This window comes from Mus pahari, chromosome 7, assembly GCF_900095145.1.
Source record: "Mus pahari chromosome 7, PAHARI_EIJ_v1.1, whole genome shotgun sequence".
Lineage (NCBI taxonomy): Eukaryota > Metazoa > Chordata > Mammalia > Rodentia > Muridae > Mus > Mus pahari.
In genome coordinates this window covers 84,226,918-84,240,994 of record NC_034596.1, presented here as the reverse complement: position 1 = coordinate 84,240,994, position 14,077 = coordinate 84,226,918, and the positions used below count along the sequence as shown (strand labels likewise).

The following is a 14,077-nucleotide window of genomic DNA, read 5'->3' as shown; positions in this document are numbered from 1 at the left end:
TGAACGTTAACTTAAGGCTTGCTCGTTGTATTTAATCACTGAATGTTATCTGAGACTCTGTTATGTTCAAAAGGGTCATCTCAGAATTGGAGGGTAGATGAAATGAACACAACATATCATTTGTACTAGACAGGTGCATACAATCTGTCTAGTACACAACATACAAAACAATGTAAGACAACATATATCAAACACTAAATGAGTGATGTTAATAAGTATCTTAGACTCTGGCAAGAGGAAATACCAGGTATTAGGTTAATCAGAGAAGGCTAATAAAGAATTGGGATGTAACTGGAATTCTGGAGAAGAGATCCAGTAGAAGGATTCTTAATACAGATGTTGTTGGCAGAGACTGGCTCCTCCCACCATCCATATATGCCAAGTACAATGGTAGGTCCATGCATTATTTAGTCAGAGAAGTACACAGAATCTACAATGAAGACTACAGTCCATTGAATGAGGACAACGGGAGGGGAACTGAGGAATGAACTGTAGATTGAAGGATCCTGAAAACCAGGCAAAGCAACTAGAACTCAACCACAAGGAAGAACCAATCACTTCATGAATTTCTCAACTAGCTGTGTCCTAGAAGTGAGGTGGTGGTGCACCATAGAAAGCTGAAGATGTGCCCATGTGGGGAAATAAGGAGAGAGATATACGATAAGTGGGGAGAAAAATAAGCACATTCTTCAAACCAGAGAGAGAACCAGGTATTGAGTGGAGTAAGAGACCCAGTGTCTGGAGACCAAAAAATGGAGACTTTCTGGAAGTCAATCAGGAACCTCCAAATGAAGACATGGAGTCTGCTTTTGACAAATGTCACAACTGTCCCTGGCAGGCAAGCACAGGAGTAGGGCAAGCAGAAGGGGTAGAGACCAAGGTTAGCCACTCAAGTCCCCCAGTTACTGTCTCCAAAGCCAGACTTGATGTCCTCCTCATCCATGATGACTGGGTCTTATTAAAGAAGGGAGCTGATGTTCACAAGGTCTTTTTCGCCCATGAGCATTAAAAATGCTACCACAATAGTAAATATCACCTCTGGCATATTTGTCCCAAAAGAAAGAAGCGTGATTTGGAATACCTAATTGAAACGTGCTACAGGAGATAAGGCGCCTGCAAAGACTGACATTTAAAGGTAGGAGACACCATGGACGACATGAAATATTGCTGTCGCTGCTGCCTCAAAGGTAAAGGCCATTTTCACAGATGGAAACACCCTGCAGCTCACCTTTCTCTTCTCAGCCCCTGAGCCCCAGTCCACATAGGTCAGACACACAGGCCTATAGCCTCTTCCACTCAGTATTAGCACCTGCCCACAGCCTAGGACCTACAGCTACCCAACTCTATGTTAGCAGTCTCCCTGTTGGGACTGAGAACACCAAAGGGCAGATGAAAGAGAAGGCACTCACTCTAGTTCTATTTGCTCTTATGCATTCTTCACAAAATCCTGGGGTCTTATTGCTGTATCCAGCAATAATTCTGTGAAGTCAGATGGGCCAGATAGGAAAGGAAAGGACAAGATCTGTGAATGTATCTTAGCGAGTTCCATTTTATGCTATTGTAGAGGAAACATGGTAAGAGAATTAAAACACATTAACTAGGTTTAATAACTAGCAATAACTGGGATATAGTTACTTCTCAAGGGATGGGTCTAGATAATCCATCCTTGTTAAAAAACAAACAAAACTCTGTGTGTGTGTTCATGCACTTTATATACATTTGCATGTGTGTTTGCATATAAATTTGCATGTTTGCATATGAATTTGTGTATTCACTTATGAATGGATATGTGCTTATTAATATGCATATAAAACCAGAGGTCAACCTCTAAGGTCATTCTTCAGGAAACATCCACTTTGCTTTTTGAGATAAGGACTTGGGTTTTCTCCCACTGAGACCTGGGAATCATTGATCAGGCTGGGCAAGCTGGCCAGTGAGCCCGTGGTTCTAACCATCTCTAACTTTCCAGTCCTGGGATACTTACAGGCTCCATCATGCCTGTCACGCTGTATTGGTTCTGGGTCTTGAATTCAGGTCCTCAGGTAACACAGTTAGCACTTTGCTGAGTTTTCTCTCTGGCCCCACAAACACCCCTTCACTCCCTTTGTTCTGAGCTTTGGAACAGAGATAACTTGCTGGCAGATAATAGAAGCAGAGCAGTTTAAATTCAATACATTTTATTGAACCTGCTTCCATCATATCTCTATCCATATAGGTTGCTGGTTAAAAAAAAAAAGAGGCTGCCTTTGAGTAACAACTCCTACTGTACTCAAAAGACAATCTCATGACTTCCTTGTGACCTACACAGTATATAGAATTGAACGATTTCTGAAACTAGGTTATAAAATCTCTCATCATTTCTACCTGCATTTCTATAATGCCCTTTTCATGTTTGCTCCTCTTAGCATCTAGCCACAATGTTTCATCATTTGTCAATCATATATGAGAACAAGGTACCTTAGTCTCAACTAAATCTGTTGATTTATAGAATTAAAAGACAATTTTTTTAAAAAGCCTGTTGTATTGAACCACTAAGTTTCAGGCCATGTTTTTTGTGTTTGTTTGTTTGTTTGTTTGTTTTAGTTTTAGTGTTTTTTGCAAAAGTTAAACATAACATAAAATGAATTTTACATATATGTATATATACATATATTATACATATACTCATATATTATATATGTGTTTTTAAATAAATAAAAATATTTAAACAGTAGCCTTTTTATATGCCAATAATAAACATGTTGAGAAGGAAATCATGGAAATGCATAATCATTCACAATAACCTCAAAAATCTTTAGGAATAAACCTAACCAAGGAATCTGAAAAATCTCTACAATGAAAAATCTTATATTTATGAAAAAAGAAACTGAGAAAGACACTTGAAGATGGAAAGACCTCCTAGACTCACGGATTGGTATAATTAATTTTGTGAAAATAATTATTCCACCAAAGGAAATTTACAGATTGAATATACTACCAATAAAAAGCTCCATGAAATAGTCTTTACAGAATTAGAAAAATATCCTAATACTTATATGGAATCATAGAAGTTTCTGGCTATCTAAAGTAAGTAGGATCAAAGGAAGAACACTGGAAAGATGATTATACCAGATTTCAAGCTACACTACAGAAGTATAGTGATAAAAAAACAACGTGGTACTTAAGCAAAAACAAACATGTAGAGGAATGGAAGAAGACAGAAGACCCAAACACTAGTGCACTTTAACTCCAGCCAGCTGATATTGGAGAAAGGTACCAAAACATACATTGGATGAAAGGCAACATCTTCAACAAATGATGCTAGGGAAATTGGATATTCACATGTTCTTGAATGACATTTTAAGCATATCATCCACCCTGAACACATACCAACTCCAAGAAGAAAAAAAAAACAAAAACTCAGCATGAGTAACTTTTAAAAGTAGAATGCTGCCAAACAGAAATGCAAGGCTTGTTGTCTGGCCATGGAACCAGGCAGAAAAAGAAACTGAAGGACCTGCCAATAGATAAAGGAGTAAAACTTAGAATCACAATGAGGGGATTACTACTAGAGTCTAAAGAAAAGATGGCATGTGCTATCATGTTGAAGGAAGTCAGAAGGCTGCCACATGTGGTGGCATGAATCTTGAAATCTATCCTGCATGCCGGAGGAGCTGGCTAAGAAAATCTCCACGTAGATGATCTAAAATGCCAACTAATTCATCTCCTGATGATAAGTAGAATAGAGATGAGCTAAGAAACAAAACAAAACAAAACAAAACAAAAAAACTACCCGATCTTCAAGGAAACGTAAAGAAAGTGTAGGAGTCAGTAAAGAAAGTGTAGGAGTCAGTAAAGAAAGTGTAGGAGTCAGTAAAGAAAGTGTAGGAGTCAGTACTTGATGTGTTTGAAAGCAGAAATCTTTTTCCCTTCCATCTTTCTAGCCAATAAAAAGTTGATCTAAGTCAGAAGTAGGTGCACATACATGGTTGAGGTGACATGGAGAACACTGCTATAGAGTGTAACCTGAAGAATTACATTCAGATTGAAAATGTGACCCAAGAAACTTCCTCAAGACCAAACAAAAAATAAGCTAATTCCTTACAGAACCATTTAGATTGAAAAGCGACTTCGGATGTAAAGTCAAATAATATCCATGCACTTCATTAGAAGAAGTGACTTAAGAATCCAGCTGAGCCGGGTGTGGTGGCACACACCTTTGATCCCAGCACTTGGGAGGCAGAAGCAGGCAAATTTCTGAGTTCGAGGCCAGCCTGGTCTACAGAGTGAGTTCCAGGACAGCTAGGGCTACACAGAGAAACCCTGTCTCAAAAAAAAAAAAAACAACCAAAAACCAAACAAACAAACAAACAATCCAGCTGAAGGAGTATTGCCAATCCACAGCTGTTGGAGGAGGGGTGGCATTACTTCAGTAGTGTAGCCACTGGGAAGCTGCACTTGCTTCCAGTTCATTTCCTGCCACTCAAGATCAGGCAAAACAAACAAACAAACAAATAAGCAACAAAAAAAAACAAAACACTCTAAACAAGACAGGAAGGCTGGAATGGAATGGTGAGACTTGTTGAGAAGGGTCCTAGATAGGAGAAGAGGGATAAGAGAGGGATCAAAATGATTAAACTGACAAAGGATAAAAATTTAAAAGGCACATTTCTAGAGATTTGCTTCTCATAAAAACATTCTATTGTGGCCATCTGCTGTTCATTATGCATTATTCCAAAGCTTAGTGCTTAAAACCATGGTTCTGTAACTGGTTGGTCAACTGGACAGTTTAAGCTTGGGGTTTCTCAGAGTTAAAGCCAAATCCAAGGAGGCTAGTATCAGGTGAGGCCTCCATTGGGCAGGATGTCCGAGATGACTTTTCTACCCACCTGCCTCAGACCTCCTTGGTCTCCTTACTTCTCATTGCATCTCATTACTAGGGGGCTGTCCAACAACCCTGGGATTCTTGCAGCATGGTAACCTTTTTAGTAGTCATCAAGTTACATGGCAACTGATTTCTGAGATTCAGAAAGTAGAAGCTGGCAGGCCAGTTAACGACTATACATAAGATTTCCTTAGTATTAAACTAACATATTCCATTGGTAAAATCCATAATAGCCCTATCCAGAATCAAAAGGAGAGGGGGAGGGGGAAGGGGAGAGGGGAGAGAGAGAGAGAGACACACAGAGAGAGAGAGAGAGAGAGAGAGAGAGAGAGAGAGAGAGAGAGAGAGAGAGAGAGAGAGAGAGAGAGAGAGAGAGAGAGAGAGAGCAAAAATGTCAGGAGAGAAAAAAAACATGGCATGGAGAACTTTAACTGCAGCCATCTCAGGACAATACTGTATATCACAGCCTACAGACTACTACCCTTCTTTAATGTGCATGTCTGCTTGTATTACAGGAACCATCATGAGGTGAACCAAAAATATAAACATGATTGTCAGAAAAGCTAATGAAATGTCACTCATCAACATAAAGAATTTAAAGCAAGGGAGACAAAAACATCTGAGTTGTATGCTGATGGCACCACACACAGGAGGCTATTCTTGTCTTAGTGATTACTTTAAGAAGGGGCAGTGAAAAATTAGAGTATTCTTTTGGGTGAGATGCCATAAAGTTGAAATTCACATCATTTCACAAAGAACATTCTATGAAACACAACCATTCACTTCACAGATAATGGACATGATCCCATCTTAGCTACCCACCTATTCCTCTCCATGAACCCTGTGGAAAGAACCTATAAAACTCTCAGTTGTATGGTTCTTATATTGTAAGACCTTACAGTTCTATTTTCTTCAAAAGTATGTATATAATGTTAGTTGGATCTGGTATGTCTCAAGACTGCCATCATTTTTTTTGATGGTAGAGATTTACTACTATTCTCCTTTGGTCCAAATCTTCTATTATCTCTGGAAGGACAGGTTTGCTAATAACTCCAGAGTAAGAAGTAGTTATTGTTTTGGCCAATGAAAACAATGGAACCATGTAGGAAAGCTTTCTTGTTCTTTTTCTCAGCTTAGGCAAACCCTAAAGAGTCCTGCTGAGAAGGTCATATGGAAACACTCTGGGGCTGCTCATTATCTAGTCCCGGGGCATCTGTGATCATCAGACTTTTATGGTTACTCACACTAAACGTGTAACGAGTGAAAACTATATTGTTTTAAGATTTGGGAGTTAACTTGTTACGTGCAGCAAAACCTATCCCACACCAACTAATACAATCATCACAATAAAGAGAAGAGCATGTTGAAAAAAATATGTGTGGAATGTGTGTGGAATGCATGTGGAATGCGTGTGGAATGCATGTGGAATGTGTGTGGAATGTGTCTGATCTTTAAGAGACTGTGGCCTCTAACTAAGAACCTGGAAGTGTTGCAGCTAGATTTCAGATTATGAGTAATAGGAGAGAACTGGAGGAATTATTTTCTCCATCTTAAAGTTATAAATGGTAGGGAGTTTCCTCTTAGAGATTAACTTGAAGACTCTGTCACCCTAGATTTCAGAGTGAATGTCTCCAAATCTGCCTTTGTTTTATGCATTTTGGTAGAATGAAGGGGAAATGTTTGGGTAAAGACACCACATTTTTCATCAGAAACTAAATATCAGCTTCTTAATGTTAATAAAGATGGCCCCTCTAAATCATCCTTACAGCAGATAAGGTCTTTGGGCCAAGAAGATACCAGCTCTGAGAGAAAGGTTACACTTTTGTATCTTCAACAATGATTTAATTAGAAGTGTTTCTGTTTGCTAAATAAACACTTATGCTTTATGAAGTCCATCAACTACTCTCCCTAGCAAGGTTAGGACCTGAGTCCTTGGTTGAGAAACTTGTATTTACTGTCTCTGGGAATTCCTTTCCCAGGCTCAGGCAGGAGGTTACCAGGGAAGACAACAAATCAATAGCCTGACATAACTTTCAGGCATCTATTCAGTGGTGAAGGAAAGTCTGTGTGATCACAGGTCTGATTTAGCTGTAGCATTCTCATATGGAATAACTATCCTAATACAAGTAACTCTGGCTAAATAGAAAGACAGTAGCTAAGAGAAGCAAAGGCATTGAATCACTCCAGTCAAAAGGAAAAGACTCAATGGTGGCTTTCTGTTCCTAGCTACAACCCTTTCTTTTACAGCCAGTGACCTCTGATTGCCAGAAAGAACCTTCTAGAAACCATCCAGGCAACTCATATCAGAAAACACTGGGTCTTGCTCCAAATGAACCCATGCAGGCATGCAGAGGTGATGAAAAATGCTACAGTGTACAATACATATGGTGCTCACTGGAGACAAGCACACAGATAAACATTGCACAAGGCATTGCAGCATCATAGGAGACACACATGACCATTGTGTAGAGGGTACAGAGGAAAGCCTCCTGCTTCCCTGTCCCTGCAGCCACGAAAGCATCATCTTATCCTGAGCAGCCTCAGAGGCAAAGGCAAGATCAAGTAAGCTCTTTCCAAACTTGCTGGAGACCTTTACAAAGTATACTTCTAGATATATCAAATGGCAGTGATTACAAGATAGATAATGTCAAGCACTGTCAAGGATAAGGACAGTTTGCACCACTTCCTTGTGCATGGCTGGTGGGAGCTAAGCTGGCACAGCCCTTCTGGAAAGCAATCTGGAAGTATCTGAAATAATCGAGCAAACATACATCTCATAACCCAGCAACCCAGGTCTTGTGAATGCAGCCCTGAGAAATTCTGTTTTGGGGTCGTGAACCACCCTACTGATAACAGTGAACCTGGAGAAGGCAGCTTTATTGAGGGAAGCAAGAAACACCCAGGAGTTGCACAAGTGAAATGTTCTGCAGGTCCAAGGAATATGCTGAATGAAACCACAAATAACAAGGAGAGATCTTACAAGTTCAGTGCTGAATGGGAATTAAGAATTGCACTAAAATACATCACACAATATTTTAAATAGACATGTTAAATATATTACAACAAAACCATATGACTCATTTTTTAAAAAAAGAAAACATACATATTTAAATATACATATACACCCTGTACTATTATAATGTATATCCCTGGGGAAGGAAACTACAAGGTATTATGATTAAGAATGAGGAAGAATAATTAAATAAAGCCCGGGAGGCCTTATATTGCTGACAACGGTGGGTTATAAATGAAAAGGGAGAAGAAATGTATTGCTTCATTTGGATAAAATGTGAGATATGTGTCTAATCAAGATCCATGCATAATAAGATACTGTGATATGAAGGACACAAACTGATGTCAGGAAAGCCTCAGTTAGAATTGGAGCCTTATTATTGATCAGTCATATCTGCATAGATCAAGAAAAAATAATATATGTGAAATATTGATACAAAAGAAAGCAATGAGCATATGGTAACCACTGTCATGAGGTTTTTATCTCTCTTTGCTGTAGCTGATACACAGTGCAATATTTTGCATAGTAAGAAAAATCATCGTAAGTTTCACATTGGCTTTCATATGGTTTATACCCTCCCTACAGATCCAGGGGTATTAAATACAATAATTAATCAACAAAAAATAACAATCCAGGCAGAAACAGATACTCTCCTTCTAAAGGTAGGGGGTCATATTGGCAGATGGCTGGGAAGATTTGGTGACTAAACCTGGGCCTAGAACTTTGCTCAGAGTCATAACTAAGTAGAGTATCCGATACATGCAACTGGCCACCTCGGGCCCTTGCACCATAGAATAACTAGGAATGTGACCTAACAAAATCATGTTATAATATCATAAGGTGGGATACCCCTGACAGTAGACAGAGAAGTGTGAACTTCAGAGCTCTTGATTCATAAGTAAAACAGAAAAGATCCTGTGCAGTCAGACTCTTCAACTTACTTGGATTTTCATGTTAGGACTACTACGGAATACGGAAGACAATACTCGTCCAGGATTTTGGCTAAGACGCCAAATGTGTGAACAGATGACTTAGCAATGAAGAGTTGGACACTAAATAGGAAAGAGAAAGGCTGTCCTGAAGTCACCTAGTTGGATCTTTCTTTTTCTGACAACTTCATGAAACTTGGGAGAGTTTGACAGACCTGGGAAGACAGGTGGTGAACTTGAGGCAGGTGCCCTCTGTCCTACACTAGTTCCAAACGCTGAAACCATATCAGTAGGATCAACTCTTGCTGCCCCTCACTGCTAACTCTGTGAGGGTGAGGTAATGTCTCTCTGACTCAGTCTTGTCTTCTGTTAGTGAGGGTGATAGTACTTAAAAAGTAGTCATGGGAATTAAACGAGTTAGTATTCTTTCAACAATGCACATGGTAAGCACTATGAGACTTATTATGTGAACATACATTAAATGGAAATAAGTGCCAGGTGCCTTAGGCAAACCTCTGGCAGATGCTGGACTATGACAGACTGTGACTGAATGGTCTAACAAGTACCTTGAGTGTAGATTCTCTTTGATGCTTTAAATACCAGCTGTGCAGGAGGCAAAGTAGTCTCCTGTGTACAGTTAGATGCTGGGCCTGTATTCTCACAAAATAGATACATATACTCTTAGCAAGTGGTTAAGAGAGATGCAAAATTCGAGCACCAATGGTAATTACATAGCTCTCGTATTAACTGAAAGCCTCTGGGTGCCTGGCTTGGTATTAGGACTCTCATTCATCTTGGTTCTGCAAGAAAACAAAAGTGGCTTTTCTCTTCCATTATAGAGATGAGACACCTAAACTTGGCATGTTAGAGTGTCTTGTTTAAGGTCTTCCAGCCTACCTTCTGTAAGACTCACAGGATTATGCCAAATCTATGACCTTACCCTTTCCTCACCAAATCATTAGGGTGAATCTTATGATGGACATTCTCTTACATGTCTCTCTTTGCCACCAAGATACACATCATATTTCAGTCAGCTCCTCAAGTTCTACACAAATGATCAGGCATTACTAGCTTTGAGGAACTTCAAGTTCATATATATTGCACAGCTAAACTGTGCTCATACAAGGCACAATCCCATGAGAAAGTACAGGTGAGATGTCATGTCAGCCATGACCTTGAACCTGCCCTAATTAAATATTTCATAAGCTTTATGTCAAATTTTAGTATATGAATTTTTATTTAGGGTCATATTTTATGTGGCATGCATTGCAAGTGATCATGACACATAACTATGCCCCACTACCAGGGTCTACATCTGTTAGTTTAAGGAGCCCAGGTGAGTCCACTCTTAGCAGAACAATTCTTTCAGCCTCAGCAAGATGTGACACTTGATAGCACATTTTGTGAGAGTTTCCTGGATTTTGATGGATTTGGGGATCTCAAGAGCTATGGGTTAAAATAGAAATGGCATCTATGTTATTATTATGATGTAATAAAAATAATTTCCAATTCAGCAACCTCCTAGCATGGGTCAGAGAACAAGTGTTTGAATGTAGTGGCAGCAAAGTAAGAGTGAAAAGACTGGAAGCTACCAGGGTGGGGAATGGAGAGACACTAAAACTCTCCCTAGTCTTAAGGAATGCTCCACGCCACATGTCCAATGACTCTCAGAACCAGAAGATTATTTCTAGCCAATGGGACAATGTAGACAATCACTCAGACACCTCACCTTTGAGACTCAAGGAGAACACTCTTCCCACACATTTCAATGTCATCAAAATTTAACATCTCTTCATAATAACCAACTGCATTATTCATGTTGTTAAAAAGACACATAAAAGATCTGGGCATAGTAATGATGCTTACAATGTCAGAACTGTGGAGGGTTGGTCAGATCCCTAGAGTTTACTGGCTAGCCAGCCTAACCTGGCTGGCTGGAAACCTAATCTCAAAAAAAAAAATAGACTTTGTCTGGAGAAAAATAAACACATGTGCCCACGCACGCGTGCGCGCACGTGTGCGCGCGCGCACACACACACACACACACACACACACACACACACACCATGAAGCAACTTAAAAATTCCAGGTTCTCTGACTTATACCACCTTCCCAATAACATGATCACCAGAATGAATCAGAGATAGATCTGGGATTCAAAAGTCAACTGGGGTCAGAATCTAGCTGTTTGGGAGCTGTGTCTTAATGCTGGTGGAGGACTGGGGAGGCAGCCATGAGCATGTTGAGCCAGAAGGCAAAGATCCCAGCAGAAGGCTCTGGCTCCAGCTCGCCCACAAGCAACCACGTAGCCAGTCCCACCCCCTTGGTCGTGACTGCAAAGATAAATTCAGTGCATGCCCCTTCTTTCTATGTGAGCAGCTTGCTTCTCTTCCCTTTGATGGTTCCACTAATAAGCCCTTCATTAATTAAAAGGAGACATCAATGTGCCAGCAAAATTAGCAGTTTCTATATATCCTGAAAGTGTGAGTGTTTCAAAGAAAATGAAGACTTGGTCACTCCTAGGTTATTTTTACTTCCCGCCACCCACCTGCCTTTTGGGCAATCTGTTCCCATCAGGCCCGCTCTTCAACTCACCCCACACACTGTTCCCTCCCCTCCTTTCTGATTCTTTGTAGAACTGTTGTGCACAGCCTTTCCCTTCTTACAGAGATAGGATGTCACACTAGCCTTGATCTACCCTTCTCCCTACATCTTGTCCTCTGCCCTCCACCTTATTGCCTGGAGACAGTTGATAAGCCATTTGCTGTGGTTACACCTAGTGGTGGATGCTATTAGGGACTAAGTGTTTAAGGATAAAATTAAATGAATGAAGAAGAAAAAAGCTAGCAGCACAGGTTACAAGCAGTTCCTGCCTTGAATGCAGGGTTTTACAGTAGCTGCAACGTGGTTACTATGAAATCCCAAGTGTTCCTCACCACTAGAATGACTCTATTTGCCTAAGCTCCTGTCTAAGAATAACTCCCTGGACACTCACTGCTAGAAAGGCTCTTCCTGCAGTTCCACGAGGGGTAGATAGGACCCAAGCTCTGACCAGACTGGGAACCATCATGTCTGGATCCCAGAAATGGAGGCTCCTTAACCTGGTGACATTCTGAAAAGAGAGGGTCTGATATCAGCAGGCACTTAGTAGAACTCTCTGGCCATGGCATAGGTACTTCCAAGTTCAGGTGGCTGTGACCTCAGATACAGCCTTGTGTGGTCCATTCTGATGGCTTTTTAAACACTGGCTGCTGGCTTTTCAACATTAAACACTCTATCAATTGTGTTTAAGAATTTCAAGATCTCAAGGCCCCTCGGTACTTATTTAGGCTCTGTTAAAATGATCAAGACATGTACATGGTAGCTTTAAAAATGCTTTTCCCACTGGCATTTGTATCTGAATGCAATAATGACATTTGTTTTATAAGGTTGGTACAAAGATTCATTGAAATAGTTTTGGGAAAGTGAATTTATAATGCAAGTATATTTTTTATTTCCTCACTTCTTACTGGTTCTGAGACTTCGGGGGATAAAATATTGAGAGAGCTAAGTAGAATGATGGGGCTGACAGACTCCTTTCCCTTTCTCAGACCTGTTACAAGGCACAGGGATGCTTAGGCTTTCTTTGATCTTTGTCCTGTGTACTCGGGGAAGTACCCAGGATACTATACTTTGATCACAACCACAGAAGAAAACCCTTATGGATTTTAACATTTACTATATATCATCCAAGCTGGTGATCACTGCCAGTTATTTGAGGAGTAAATGTCTATGTCTTACAAGTATTACTGAGACTATGGAGTGAGTGTGTGTGTGTGTGTGTGTGTGTGTGTGTGTGCGCGTGTGTGTGTGCATTATCATGTGTGTTCACAAACATATGTGTATGCATATGTACATATAAATATGCAGCCAGGTGTGTAGAGTCCAGGTTTCCTTTTGTTGTTAGAGATACAGCCTTATATTATTCTGGAGCTCAACAGGTAAAATAGGGTGGCCATCCAACTAGTCTCCGGAATCTGCCTGTGCATGCTTGCCTTCCTAGTACTGGGTAACACAAGCATGCACCGCCACACCAGGCATTTTTAAACGTGAGATATGGCCATTAAACTCAGACCCTTATGCTTGTACAGACAGTACTTTACTGGCTGTACCATCTTGCCAGCCCCCACTGAAAGTCTTAATAGCTCCACTGAGATGGCTCCATTAGTAAGCAGTAGAATTAGGCCCGAAATGGAAGGCTTTCTTAAATTAAAATAAATACACTTGGGGACACTCCATACAAATACCATGTCAAACCCCCATGCTGGCCTTGTAGCACAGAAGCACTCAAAACAGAGCTTGGCTTTTAAGTGCTGTCCAGGGTATCTTGACCAACTAGTTCCTCTGAGGACCTCAGAGTTTACTGGTTTCCAAGGACACCTCCAGTCCTAATATGCTATAATAGGAGAAAATGTTGCTGTCTTGGCAGCTGGCATGGATTTTTTTCTTCCTTACACAGAGAGTTGCCTTTGTTTAAACAAACAAACAAAAAGCTTCAGTGAGGCATTTGAAGAAAAGAAATATGGGAGAACTCACAAGAGGAAAATAAAATGGAAGAGGAGGAGAAGCTAAGTGAGAGAAAGAGTGCTAGGAGGGGTAGAGAAGGGAGATGAGGGAAAGAGGGGCATCGGAAAGGGAAGAACGGGAAAGAATGAAGAGTACATGAAGGGTAGGAGAGGTGGGAGAGATGATGCAAAAAGCATGGAGAGGAGGAGAGAGAGTTGAGAGGACACGGTGACATTCAGAGGAGATAAGAGATGCAGGGTGGAGAGGATTGAAGATGGGGGAGGAGTAAAAGAAGAATCAGAGGAAGGGAGTGAGAAGGAACAGAGAGGAGAGGACAGGAGGCCAGCTGCTGCATTGCCTCCTGAACCATGGCTCTCTGAGTCTCCCCTAAATTTCTAATCACACTGACAAAGATCACAAACATCATTAGAGCTTTTCAAAGAAAAAAAATTAAGAATTCTGCATTTTGGTTGACTGGGAAACAAAGGAGAAAAGTAGAGGTAGCCATTGGGGAATAACGATAACTTAACACTAGGTTTTAATTCTGTGACAATCATGAAGCAAGTCTTAACCCTTCAACAAGAACATAAAGAAACATAATTTGGATTTCCCACAGAAGCATGCCCCCTGTACTGGATAGCTTTGTGTCAACTTGACACAGCTGGAGTTATCACAGAGAAAGGAGCTTTAGTTGGGGAAATGCCTCCATGAGATCCAGCTGTAAGG

General features: G+C 40.5%; 1 protein-coding gene across 36 annotated transcripts in view; it reads right to left on the bottom strand.

Annotated features, from left to right (window-relative positions):
* Nrxn3 (neurexin 3) overlaps window positions 1-14,077 on the bottom strand; it is a 1,590,688-nt gene that overhangs the window by 1,216,453 nt on the left and 360,158 nt on the right. The window lies entirely within an intron of this gene.